We start from the raw sequence: 12,420 nt of genomic DNA, 5'->3' as shown, positions 1-12,420 counted from the left end.
CTTATAGCTATCTGTCTATCTATTATCTATCATCTATCTATCTCATATCTATCTATTTATCTATCTCATATCTATCTAGCTATCTATCTATCTATCTATCATCTATCTATCTATTATCTATCTATCTATCTCATATCTATCTATCTCATAGCTATCTATCTATCTATACATCTCATATCTATCTATCTATCTATCTATCTATCTATCTATCTATCTATCTATCATCTATCTCATATCTATCTATCTATCATCTATCTATCTATCTATCTATTTATCTATTATCTATCTATCTATCTATCTATCTCATATCTATCTATCTATTATCTATCTATCTATTTATCTATTATCTATCTATCTATCTATTATCTATCTATCATCTATCTATCTCATATCTATCTATTTATCTATCTCATATCTATCTCACTATCTCATATCTATCTCATATCTATCTCATATCTATCTCATATCTATCTATCTATCTATCTCATATCTATCAAATCTCTCATATCTATCTATCTATCTTATATCTATCTATCTCATAGCTATCTGTCTATCTATTATCTATCTATCATCTATCTATCTCATATCTATCTATCTATTTATCTATCTCATATCTATCTATCTATCTATCATCTATCTATTTATTATCAATCTATCTCATATCTATCTATCTCATAGCTATTTATCTATCTATACATCTCATATCTATCTGTCTATTATCTTTCTATCTATCTATCATCTATCTATCTCCTATCTATCTATCTCATATCTATCTATCTATCTATCTATCTATCTACCTATCATCTATCTATCTATCTATCTATGATCTATCTATCTATCTCATATCTATCTATCTAACTCCTATCTATCTCATATCTATCTATCTATTTATCTATTATCTATCTATCTGTCTATCTATTATCTGTCTATCATCTATCTATCTCATATCTATCTATCTATTTATATATCTCATATCTATCTATGTCACTATCTCATATCTATCTATTATCTATCTATCTCATATCTATCAAATCTATCATATCTATCTATCTATCTCATAGCTATCTGTCTATCTATTATCTATCTATCTATCATCTATCTATCTATCTATTATCTGTCTTATATCTATCTATCTCATAGCTATCTATCTATACATCTCATATCTATCAATCAATCTATCTATCATCTATCTCATATCTATCTAATTATCTATCTATCTATATATCTATCTATCATCTATCTATCTTCTATCTATAATCTATCTATCTCATATCTATCTATCTATCTCTCATATCTATCTATCTATCTATCTATCTATCTATCTATCTATCTATCTATCTATCTATCTATCTATCTATCTATCTATCTCTCATATCTATCTATCTGTCTATCTATCTCATATCTATCTATCTATCTATCTATCTATCATCTATCTCATATCTATCTATCTATCTATCTATCTATCTATCATCTATCTCCTATCTATTATCTATCTATCTATCTCATATCTATCTATCTATCTATCTATCTATCTATCTATCTATCTCATATCTATCTATCTATCTATCCATCAATCTGTCCCTCATATCCATCTATCTCTCTATCTCATATCTCTCTATACATCTATCTATCCCTCTGTCTTCTATCTATCTATCTATCTATCTCATATCTATCTATCTCATAGCTATTTATCTATCTCATATCAATCTATCTATCTCATATCAATCTATCTATTATCTATCTATCTATCTATCTATCATCTATCTATCTATCATCTATCTATCTCCTATCTATCTATTATCTATCTATCTATCTATCTCATATCTATCAATCTATCTATCTCATATCTATCTATCTCATATCTATCTATCCATCTATCTATCATCTATCTATCTCCTATCTATCTATCTATCTATCTATCTATCTATCTATCTATCTATCTATTATCTATCTATCTATCTATCTATTTCATATCTATCTATCTCATATCTATCTATCTCCTATCTATTATCTATCTATCTGTCTATCTCATATCTATCTATCTATTATCTATCTATCTATCATCTATCTATCTCATATCTATCTATCTCATATATATCTATCTCATATCTATCTACTTATCTATCTCTCTCTCTGTCTTATATTTATCTCATATCTATCTGTCTACTTATCTATCTCTCATATCCATCTATCTCTCTCTCTTGATCTTATATCTATCTATATTATATCTATCTATATATCTGTCTATCTAGCTCAAATCAATCTATCCATCTACTTCTATCCTATCTACTTATCAATCTACCCTTCATATCCATCTATCTTTCTATCTCATATCTCTCTATACATTTATCTATCTCTGTCTTATATCTATTTATCTATCTATCTATATTATTTCTATCTCTTTATCTCATATCTATCTATCTGTCTCAATCTATTTATCTATCTATCTAATATCTATCTCATATCTATCTATCTATGTCAATGTATCTATCTATATGTCTATCTATCTCATATCTATCCATCACATTACCTATCTCTCTATCTTCTATCTATCTATGACACATCTATCTATTTATCTATCTATCTCATATCTATCTATGTAATATCTATCTATCTATCTATGACACATCTCTGTATCTATCTCATATAACTATATGTCTATCTATTTATCTATCTATCCAATATCTATGCATCTATCTATCTATCTATCTATGACACATCTCTCTATCTATCTCATATATCTATATGTCTATCTATCTATCACATTATCGATCTCTATCTCTTTTATCTATCTATATTATATCTATCTCCTATCTATCTATACATCTCATATCTATCTATCTCTTATATCTACCTATCTAGCTATCTATCTATCAATCCATCCCTCATATCCAGGGGCGTAACTATAGAGGATGCAGGGGATGCGGTTGCACCTGGGCCCAGGAGCCTTAGAAGGCCCATAAGGCCTCACTTCTCCATATAGGGAGCCCAGTACTATGAGTAAAGCATTACAGTTGGGGGCCCCTGTTACAGGTTTTGCATTCGGGCCCAGGAGCTTCAAGTTACGCCTCTGCTCATATCCATCTATCTCTCTATCTCATATCTCTCTATACATCTATCTATCTCTCTATCTTATATCTATCTATATTATATCTATCTATCTCTGTATCTATATCATATCTATCTTTACATATGTCTATCTAGCTCATATCCATCTATCCATCTATCTATCTCATATCTATCTATCTATCTATCTATCTATCTATCTATCTATCTATCTATCTATCCCTCATATCTCTCTATACATCTATCTATCTCTCTGTCTTATATCTATCTATCTATATTATATCTATCGATCTATCTGATATCTATCTATCTATATTATATCTATCGATCTATCCGATATCTATCTATCTAATATCTATCTCATATCTATCTATCTCATATCTATCTATCTCATATCTATCTATCTATCTATCTATCTATCTATCTATCTATCTATCTATCTATCTATCTCATATCTATCCATCTATCTATCTCATATCTATCTATCTATCTATCTCATATCTATCTATCTCATATCTATGTATCTCATATCTATCTATCTATCTATCTATCTATCTATCTATCTATCTATCTATCTATCTATCTATCTATCTATCTATCTATCTATCTATCTATCTATCTATCTATCTATCTATCTATCTTTCTATCATCGAATCTATTTAGATATGTATTCAAAATTGCTCACATACAACAGAATTGTCTTATTATCCGCTAACATTCTGAGAATGAAAATAGGTAAAGAGACATTTTTTTTTACGGTTTAAGTACGTCCCCTGTTAATAGTTCCACACAAATTACAACAATGGCGCCATACACTTCGTAAGGCCGGGGTTACACAACCGCGTGCTCATTACTCATTCCCTGGCAGTGTTTGCGCATTACACGAAGTAGCAATCTAACATGTACTTTTATTATGCCACTTCTCAGAGCTTTGCGAACTACGTGCGCAAAAAATTGTGGCATATACTATGCTAGTGTGTATGAAGCGTGCATACACGCCAAGATAGTGTATGAGGATTGACGGCACACAGTAAGTATGTTGGAAACACGGTCGTGTGAGCCCGGCGTATAGGGAATCTGTCAGCTGGATCATGCAGTCCAAACTGCAGGCAGATGTGCACAAGTCCTAATACTGTACTGTTACAGACATCAGATAATACCGCCATTAAGTGCCCAAGTTAAATACTGTTAGACCGTCAGCAAATAATATTGCTATACAGTTCTCAACTGCCATCAGTATATATAGAGCAGGGTTTGCCCTCTACAACCCTGAACAGAGAGACGCTCTTGTAATACTTAATTTTTCCTGTAGGGGAACTGTGTGGCTGATTGCTATGGGTGCTGACAGTGGGAGCCGGGGCAATCAGCAGTTTGATCTAGCCCCTGCATTTTGGTAGGGATTGTGCATGTTGGCACAACCCCTTTAAGGGTTAACTCACACAAGCATATATTGCCACGTATTACGCGCGTAATTTTCACACGTGTATTACGCAGTGGGAAAAAAAAGGAAGCATGTCCGATTTTGGCACATATTGCGCACCAATACCGGCCATGCGAATTAAACATACGAAGCCAATACGCACGTACAAGTGTATTTGTTGTGTACTGCGTATTTCACGCCCGTATAAAACACGTGGAACACATACGCCCGTGTGAGTAAGCCCTAATTACATGGTCATTGAATGACCGACCCTGACTGAGCTCTGCCTCTTTATGGGCGACTCCTGAAAACTCCGGGGATGTTGATAAGTCTGGTGAAATTTTTACTATTTTTATTTAATTTTTTTTTTACAGTTTTCGGCTAATTTTCCGCCGTTGTTTTCACTTCTGAAACAACTGCTGCATCTGTGGAGCCGAAAAGGCAAAAAGAGAAAGCTGAAAAGCAAAAGGAAAAGATTCAAGGGAAACTTTCTTGGGAGCCGGGATCGTGTCGGAGGATTCACCTAACGTCTGGAACTGGAACTGACAAGAAATGGAGCAGAGCAACATCAGCCTGCAGGTAACCAACACCGGGGGCGTTGTCCGATTTTATGGTATTTGTAAAACGGCATAGAGGGTAATGGGATAATGAAAGAAATACACAAGGCATTGGTGGTAACATCCATTGCAACCAACCTTTTTACCCATCATCCCACTGGTTTATGTAAATGACTTTGGGCCTGAAGGCCTTTTTACGCGGGCTGACAATCAGGCCCAAATGTTCATTAGAATGCTCGTTTGCCCAATCATTGGGGCGAGTAATGCTCATCTGTCAGCCAATCACATGCTGTGCTGCTGAAATAGTCATTATTGTTGTCTGTATGTCTCCCCGTGTAACAAGAGACGTGTGATCGATGGTGGTGATTCTCAATGAGGTGGGAAGGGGCGAACGATCGTGTGAATGATTATTAATTCCACGTAGAGTCTGAGTCAGCCCATGTAAAGGTTAGGCAAACGAGCACCGATCATAGTGATCAGCTCTCCTTTAAAGGCCTAGAATGGCCCATCTAGAAGGAGCCTTGAAGAAAACGAGGCATTTAATACATCTTAATATTATGTTTTACGTCAATAGGACTTATTGCAGTGTCACTCTCCCTAAGGAGTGATGATACCCTACCGACCCACGTCACAGCCTCTCACTAGCCAAGCCAGGATGCTACTGCACACTGATGAGGGGCAAAAACTCTGAAACAGCTATCTGTGTATGGATTCTGGCTTGGTTATCAATTCCCAATTATTGCTCTACAGACCTGTATAAAGGGTCAAGCACTGATTTGCAGGAATGCTGCCTTCCAATAGGTGGCACTGTAGAGGTATTGTTCCATCTTCCTTATTTGCATATTACCCAGAGGAGCATGCATGGCCTTATAAGTCTCCTCACTCACCTTCTTGGTGCTCTCCCTAAGGAGAGATGAGGGGAGGGGGAGGGGCTGCAAAAAGCTTACAGGTGCGTCTATGTAGTCATTAGAAGTTAATTTCAGAGGATTTAAGACCAGTGTGAATTTTCTGGGGTGCGACGTGATTTTCTTGCTAAAAACCACGTTCACGGTCATGTGAATGGGTGAGAAAATGCTAATTACCTTGACGGAAAAAAGTCCTTATACGCGATTTTACGGCACTAGCGAGAAAACGTAAAAACGCCTATGCCCATGTGAAAGAGACGTTTGTTTAAGCCCCCAACAACCCATCGTCCAGTGACTCAAGGAGATGATCTTCTTGGTACCATATAGAAGATTTAATCAGCTGACCAACCAGCACTTTCTCACTCATCGGGTGATTGGCGCCGCCTTCAGGCGAAGGAGTGTTCCTAAGACAAAACATGGGGCAGTGGGGACAACATGACTTTGGGCTCCTTCAGACGAACATATTTACAAATACGCAAGTGGTTTTTCGTGCGTGTCTGCGCACAATGCTGTACTTATTTGCGCACTCAGGGCATGTTCACATACACAAAACGCCATCACCGTAATTTGAAAGGCTAATGAGGTCCAGATGTGTTCTTTTCCTGGCAATGTTGTGTGGCGTATGACGGGCACATTTGCACAACTTCCATAGACTTCTATGGGGACCCTTGGTGCGCAAATACACAGTAAATAGTCAGCGACCAAAATGCGTGCAAAAAGACTGACATCGATGGGTTCTGTTCTCTGCGCACTGCGGACGTTTATTTTGTGCGCAAAAATATGTCTGTGTATTTGTAATTTTTAACCATTCCCTGCCCTTTGTACATTAATGGGGCGGGGCTGTGACACTGTATATATGGGACATTCACGTGGCATTCAGCAGTATAGACCTCATGATCCCTCATCAAAATCCTAAGATGCTGCACAGTTACTTCAAGAAATAGTAACATAAATATGGGGAGGGGTTCTGTTTTTGGGTGTTTTCTTCAAACCCCTTAAGGATTAAACGCAGTAAATATACGGCGCTTGGTCCTGGGCCTGGCCGATAGCAGAAGTATGGTGCAAAATTAAAGCCTCCGCGCCTGCAATCAAGCAAGAGCAGGTCGGTTTGTCGGCTGTTAGCCACAGCTGAGAACCCGGAGGAGGAGGGAAGAAGCGTTTTTAACCCCTTCTGCCTTCTCCTTTCCCAAGTACATAGCGCTTAATGAGTGCGATGTACTAAGAAGTGAAAGTGGAAGTATAACTTCCACTACGCGAGCCGACAATCACATAACCACCAGGTCATCCTATTACAGCAGAGCTACAGGGTCCTAGCACACCCTGATCAGCTCTGCTAGTCACTATTGTCACTGCAGGGGAAATTATCCCTGTAACTGGGACTTCTAGGGATGCGGCTCCTATGGATTCCCCAGCTACAGTGGGAAAGTATGAAATGAAAAAAAGTAATACAATGTGAATAACCCCCAGAGGTCTTACATGACGTCATCGGGGACATAGATGGTAAAAAGAAATAGTTACAAAAATAAGTTTAAAAAAATTACATAATAAAATTAAAATCTATACATAAATAGGAAAATGACCCAAAACCGACGCCGTATTCAACCTGTATTCCAAAACTATATATATTATATCAAAACGTCCAAAACAAAATGAGGAACCCATTTCTGTACATTATTTTTGGGTAAATGTACTAATTTTAAAAATTAAACTATACATTTAAAAAAATAATAATTAATTTTTTAGCTGTTTACCCCCAATAAAACTAAAAACGGAAAATAAAAGTCAGTCCCTAAAAAGTGTCTGGTCCTTATGGGGTTATTTGAAGCTACAATTTGAACATAATTTCCTGGATTAGATTTCCAGGTCTTGTGCAGATCCTTTACTTCACCTCGGTTGTTGCAGTAAGTTATATCATGCCTTATTCTCCAATCACATACAAAGCTGCGTCTAAGTGTCTATTAGCTGCCATGCAGGACTGGTCAGTGTATGCAGGGCATCCCATACAGTGCCCATTATACCCAGCCACCTAGCATCCAGCGGGGGGACCTAGCTGGACCTGCTGCTCCTGCAGATGTCTGCTGGGTGGCCACCCTGGAGGAGAGGGTTTAGGTAGGTAATCAAGTTTAATTTCTTTACTTATTGTTGGTTGTGGAAAAAGTAAGAGAAGAGCAGAAACATTTTCTTGACATGGGTTTTCCATCATTATTGATGCTGAGTTACAGCTTGTGTTATATGGCAGGGCTGCATTCAGAATTTAGCAAGCTTCAGAGCAGAAATCTCAGCATTCAATGCCTGTTCAGTGTCTACACAGGGTTTATTTAATTTACATTGTGCGATATGTTGTCTTTTACATCAGGCTATGTAGAGTCTGCAGTACTGGATCTTATCTAAGATTTTTTTATCTGACAATAAGCTAACTGACTGTTTCCAATAACAACCAGCAGAGCAGAGCTGTGAGTGCAGCTGTGGAGTATAATAGAGGATGTAACTCAGGATCAGTACAGGATAAGTAATGTATGTACACAGTGACTCCACCAGCAGAATAGTGAGTGCAGCTCTGGAGTATAATACAGGATGTAACTCAGGGTCAGTACAGGATAAGTAATGTATGTACACAGTGACTCCACCAACAGAATAGTGAGTGCAGCTGTGGAGTATAATACAGGATGTAACTCAGGATCAGTACAGGATAAGTAATGTATGTACACAGTGACTCCACCAGCAGAATAGTGAGTGCAGCTCTGGAGTATAATACAGGATGTAACTCAGGATCAGTACAGGATAAGTAATGTATGTACACAGTGACTCCACCAGCAGAATAGTGAGTGCAGCTCTGGGGTATAATACAGGATGTAACTCAGGATCAGTACAGGATAAGTAATGTATGTACACAGTGACTCCACCAGCAGAATAGTGAGTGCATTTCAGGAGTAGGTTGGTTGTTGGAGAGCTCTGCTGGAACCAGGGTGTGGTCAGGAGTCCCAGGTGAAGATCTAGCTGGGATCCCAGGAAGAGTGCACTTTCTCGGGTGCGTGTTTGAAATGGAGTCCCGCACCTCCTCCCTCCGATCTCGGTCGGAGGGAGGGAGGGCAGTGATGGCGGCAGCGGCATCAGCGACAGCAACAGCAACATCTTCGCTACAGGTGCCAGAGAAGCCAGCAGCAAAGAGGAGACTAGGAGCTACAAGCAGCACGGTAAAGAGAGCGGGCTCTGGTCGTGGCTGCAGTGACGCGGCCCGGTTTGCCAGCGCAGCTCCGATGGACATTGCAGCAGGCGAGGCTGTCACCCGCAGTCAGGCCCGCAAGATTAAAAGTGAGCCCCAGACAGAGACAAAACTGTCCAAATGGAGTGATAGACGGGAGGAGGAATCTGTGATAGACCTGGCCTCCCGCTTGGCAAAGCACATGCAGGACTTTGAGACTGCAGGCAAGGTGATTGTCCTGCAGAAGGGAAAACTGAGATCTGCTAGGCTCATGAAAGAGCAAAAGAAGTCCAAGGAGGATAAGGCCGCCTGCACACGAGCGGGTCGGATCCGGCAGCGAGAATTCTCGCCGCGGGACCCAACCCGAGAGCCTGCAGGGACGAGCGCGTACTCACCCGCGCCTGGCGGCCCTGGCTCTTTCATGTGCCGGCTGCCGCGCAGCCGGCGTATGCGCAGACCGGAGCCGGCGGCCGGGTGAGCGCGTGCCCCGCACAAAAATAGGACATGCCGCGGTTTGTTTGCCGCGTGAGATTTCGCGCAGCCAAACCGTGGCCGTCTGCATAGGAGTGCGTATTGTAATGCACTCCTATGCAAACTTTCAGTGGCGGAAATCCCGCGGGAAATCCCGCGGCGGGATTTCCGCCCGTATGCAGGTGGCCTAAAGCAGTGGCCAGGAGGGCAATAAGAGACTGCAGAGACTGCATCAATATGTGGCGAGTAGTGAGAGAGAAAATCTTAGAGGAGAGCGGCCCCTTTAAAGAGAAACTTCTCAATGATGATCGGTTTGCAAAAATGGCGGCAGGGCGCAGTGACCACGTGCAAACCGATACATCGAGTGATGGTGAGAGCTCGGACGAAGAGCAGTATGAGGATGTGCAGGAGAGTATGGGGGAGCAGCCTGTGTTCTCTGGTGAGCAATCACTGACCCAGAGCAGCACCACAAGTGCCAGAAGTCTCCAGCCTGAGGAGGTAGAACTGCCACCAACATCAGAGGAGTCTGAGGTGGAGGGGAGAAGGAAAACAGGAGCACTACAAGTGCAGAAGACCCCACAGCTGGAAGCCTCTCCGGATATGGAGGGCTTTTTATTCGGCAATGATTTGCCAGAGAAGGACTCTGTGGTCCGTAAAAAGCAGAAGAAGAAACCAGAGAAGGTGCAGGAAAAGCTGGTGTTTGTGTTGGTCCCAGAGAGCGCTGGTCCAGCTGAAAAGTTGGATCAGGGCTTTGACCCCAAGAACCCCCCTAACTCAGGCTCTGAGGTGGGCCGGGAGCGGGGCGTTGGGAAGAAAAGGGCCGAGCTGGTCAGACCCCCTGTCCCTGTATTAGTTGGTAATCGGGACAGAGAGGTCAGAAAGAATGGCGCAGGAAAGGCCAGTACAGCTGGAGCTGACCGAGGTGATGGCATGGAGAGAGGCAGCGGTGCCACTGGCATGGAGAGAGGCAGCGGTGCCACTGGCATGGAGAGAGGCAGCGGTGCCACAAGCAACATTGCAAGCGCGGCTTGTGATGCAGAGGGGGCTCCTGGCCAAGTAGGATCTCGGGCTTCCAGCGATGTAGAGGCCAAAAAGAAAAAAGGGAAAAACAAGAACAAGAATAAGAATAAAAACAAAACCGATGAGGTGCTTCCATGTACCTCTGAAAAGGCCAAGACCCAAAGTCCAGATCCAGCTAAAGGGGTGAATGTGAGAGAGAATGCTGGTGATGGGAGAGAGGATGCTGGGGGTGCTGGTTGTGCCTCTGCTACATCTGGCAACGGTGATGCCACACAAGTGGATGCTGGTTTGGGTGGAGGTTTAAGGGAGGGTAATGTAGTAAGGGATAGTAATGTAGTAAGGCAAGAGGGGTTACAGGTTCCAGTCGCCCCTCCAGCGGCGACAACACCTGGTAGGAGTTATGCCAGTGTCGCCGCTGGAGGGAGTGGGTCCTCCTTGTCTCCAGGCTCTAGGGAGGGCGTTTTGCAACAGCGTCTCCTGGAGGCTTTACGGAAGGGGGAGAGTACAATCACAGTTGGAGGAAGAGAGGTGGATCTATCTCTCTGGAAAGAGAGACATGGCTTGGGTGCCTTCCGAGAGCAAAGGGGGGAGACCGTATGGTCCCTACCGACACCCGGGCAGGATGCAGGTCGTAGGAATGTGGTCCGTCTTCGTTGGAGAGGCAATGATGCATGCCCCCCGAGGGCAAGGGTAGTGGAGCTTCTACTGAAGATGGGCTTCAGGGCAGTTGACATCTTTGCCCTGATCCATCCTTACGGCACGTCTGAGTTTGACATCAGTTTCATTCGCCCAGAGGGCCTAGAAATCTTCTGGGGGAATTACGAGCTGGTGAAAAACGAGCCCGGCTGGCGAGACTTTGCCATCCAGGTGGTGTCTCGCCAGAACGGTATCAAGAAGGTGACCGTTTTGACTCGTAATGAGTCACTTTCTTGCTTTGACATCATGACGTGGCTCAGTAGGTACGGAGAGGTGACGGAGATGCCCCAAAAGAACAGGGATGAGCACTGCATATGGTCCGGGGCCTGGACGTTTATGGTCAAGCTGAAGCGTTCAGGAAACTCAGTGGCACACATACCATATGCAGCCTTCCTTGGCAGGGATCGTATCTTGGCCTTTTACCAGGGGCAGCCGAAGCTCTGCCACAGGTGCGGCGACCCCTCACACTTGAGCGCCGCTTGTAAGACCTTGAAGTGCGCTCTGTGTGGGGGTCTGGGTCATCTAGCCGCCTCCTGTGTGGAGATTAGGTGTAACCTGTGTGGTGACCTCGGTCACCCATTCAGTCGCTGTCCGCGCTCCTTTGCCAATGCGGTCTCAGCACCTACGGATGAGGGTCATGATGTGGCCTCCGGGGGTGAGGGGACCAGTAGAGGTGGAGGAGCTCAGGAGCCAGGGAAGAACCGGCAAAAGACGCCTGTGGAGCAGAGGCGTCAGGAGAAACGCAGACGGAGCAGGGAGCTGACAGGAGCGCCCACAGCAGGTGGGTCGATGGTGGACCCTGTTCCAGAAGCAAATCTAGCGGCTGAGGCTTTGAGGGACAGCGATTTAGATGAGGAGGACAGGAGGATCCAGAGGGAGGAGACCAACTCTGCAGATTCCTCTCACTGTGAAAGTGTGGATGGGGAAGGCAAGAGGTGGCTAGAGAAACGGCGTAAGCTAGGTGCCACGAGGAAGAAACGAAGGGGGGATTCAAGATCTTCTCCCACCCCGGACCAAGTACTGGAAGGAAAAGCCTGCTCACCTCCAGTTGGACTCTCCAATAGGTTCCGAGCCCTCCGAGAC

This window comes from Eleutherodactylus coqui, chromosome 8 (assembly GCF_035609145.1).
Source record: "Eleutherodactylus coqui strain aEleCoq1 chromosome 8, aEleCoq1.hap1, whole genome shotgun sequence".
NCBI classification, from domain to species: Eukaryota; Metazoa; Chordata; class Amphibia; order Anura; family Eleutherodactylidae; genus Eleutherodactylus; species Eleutherodactylus coqui.
The sequence above is the reverse complement of the archived record's forward strand: the minus strand, read 5'-3'. Positions refer to the sequence as shown.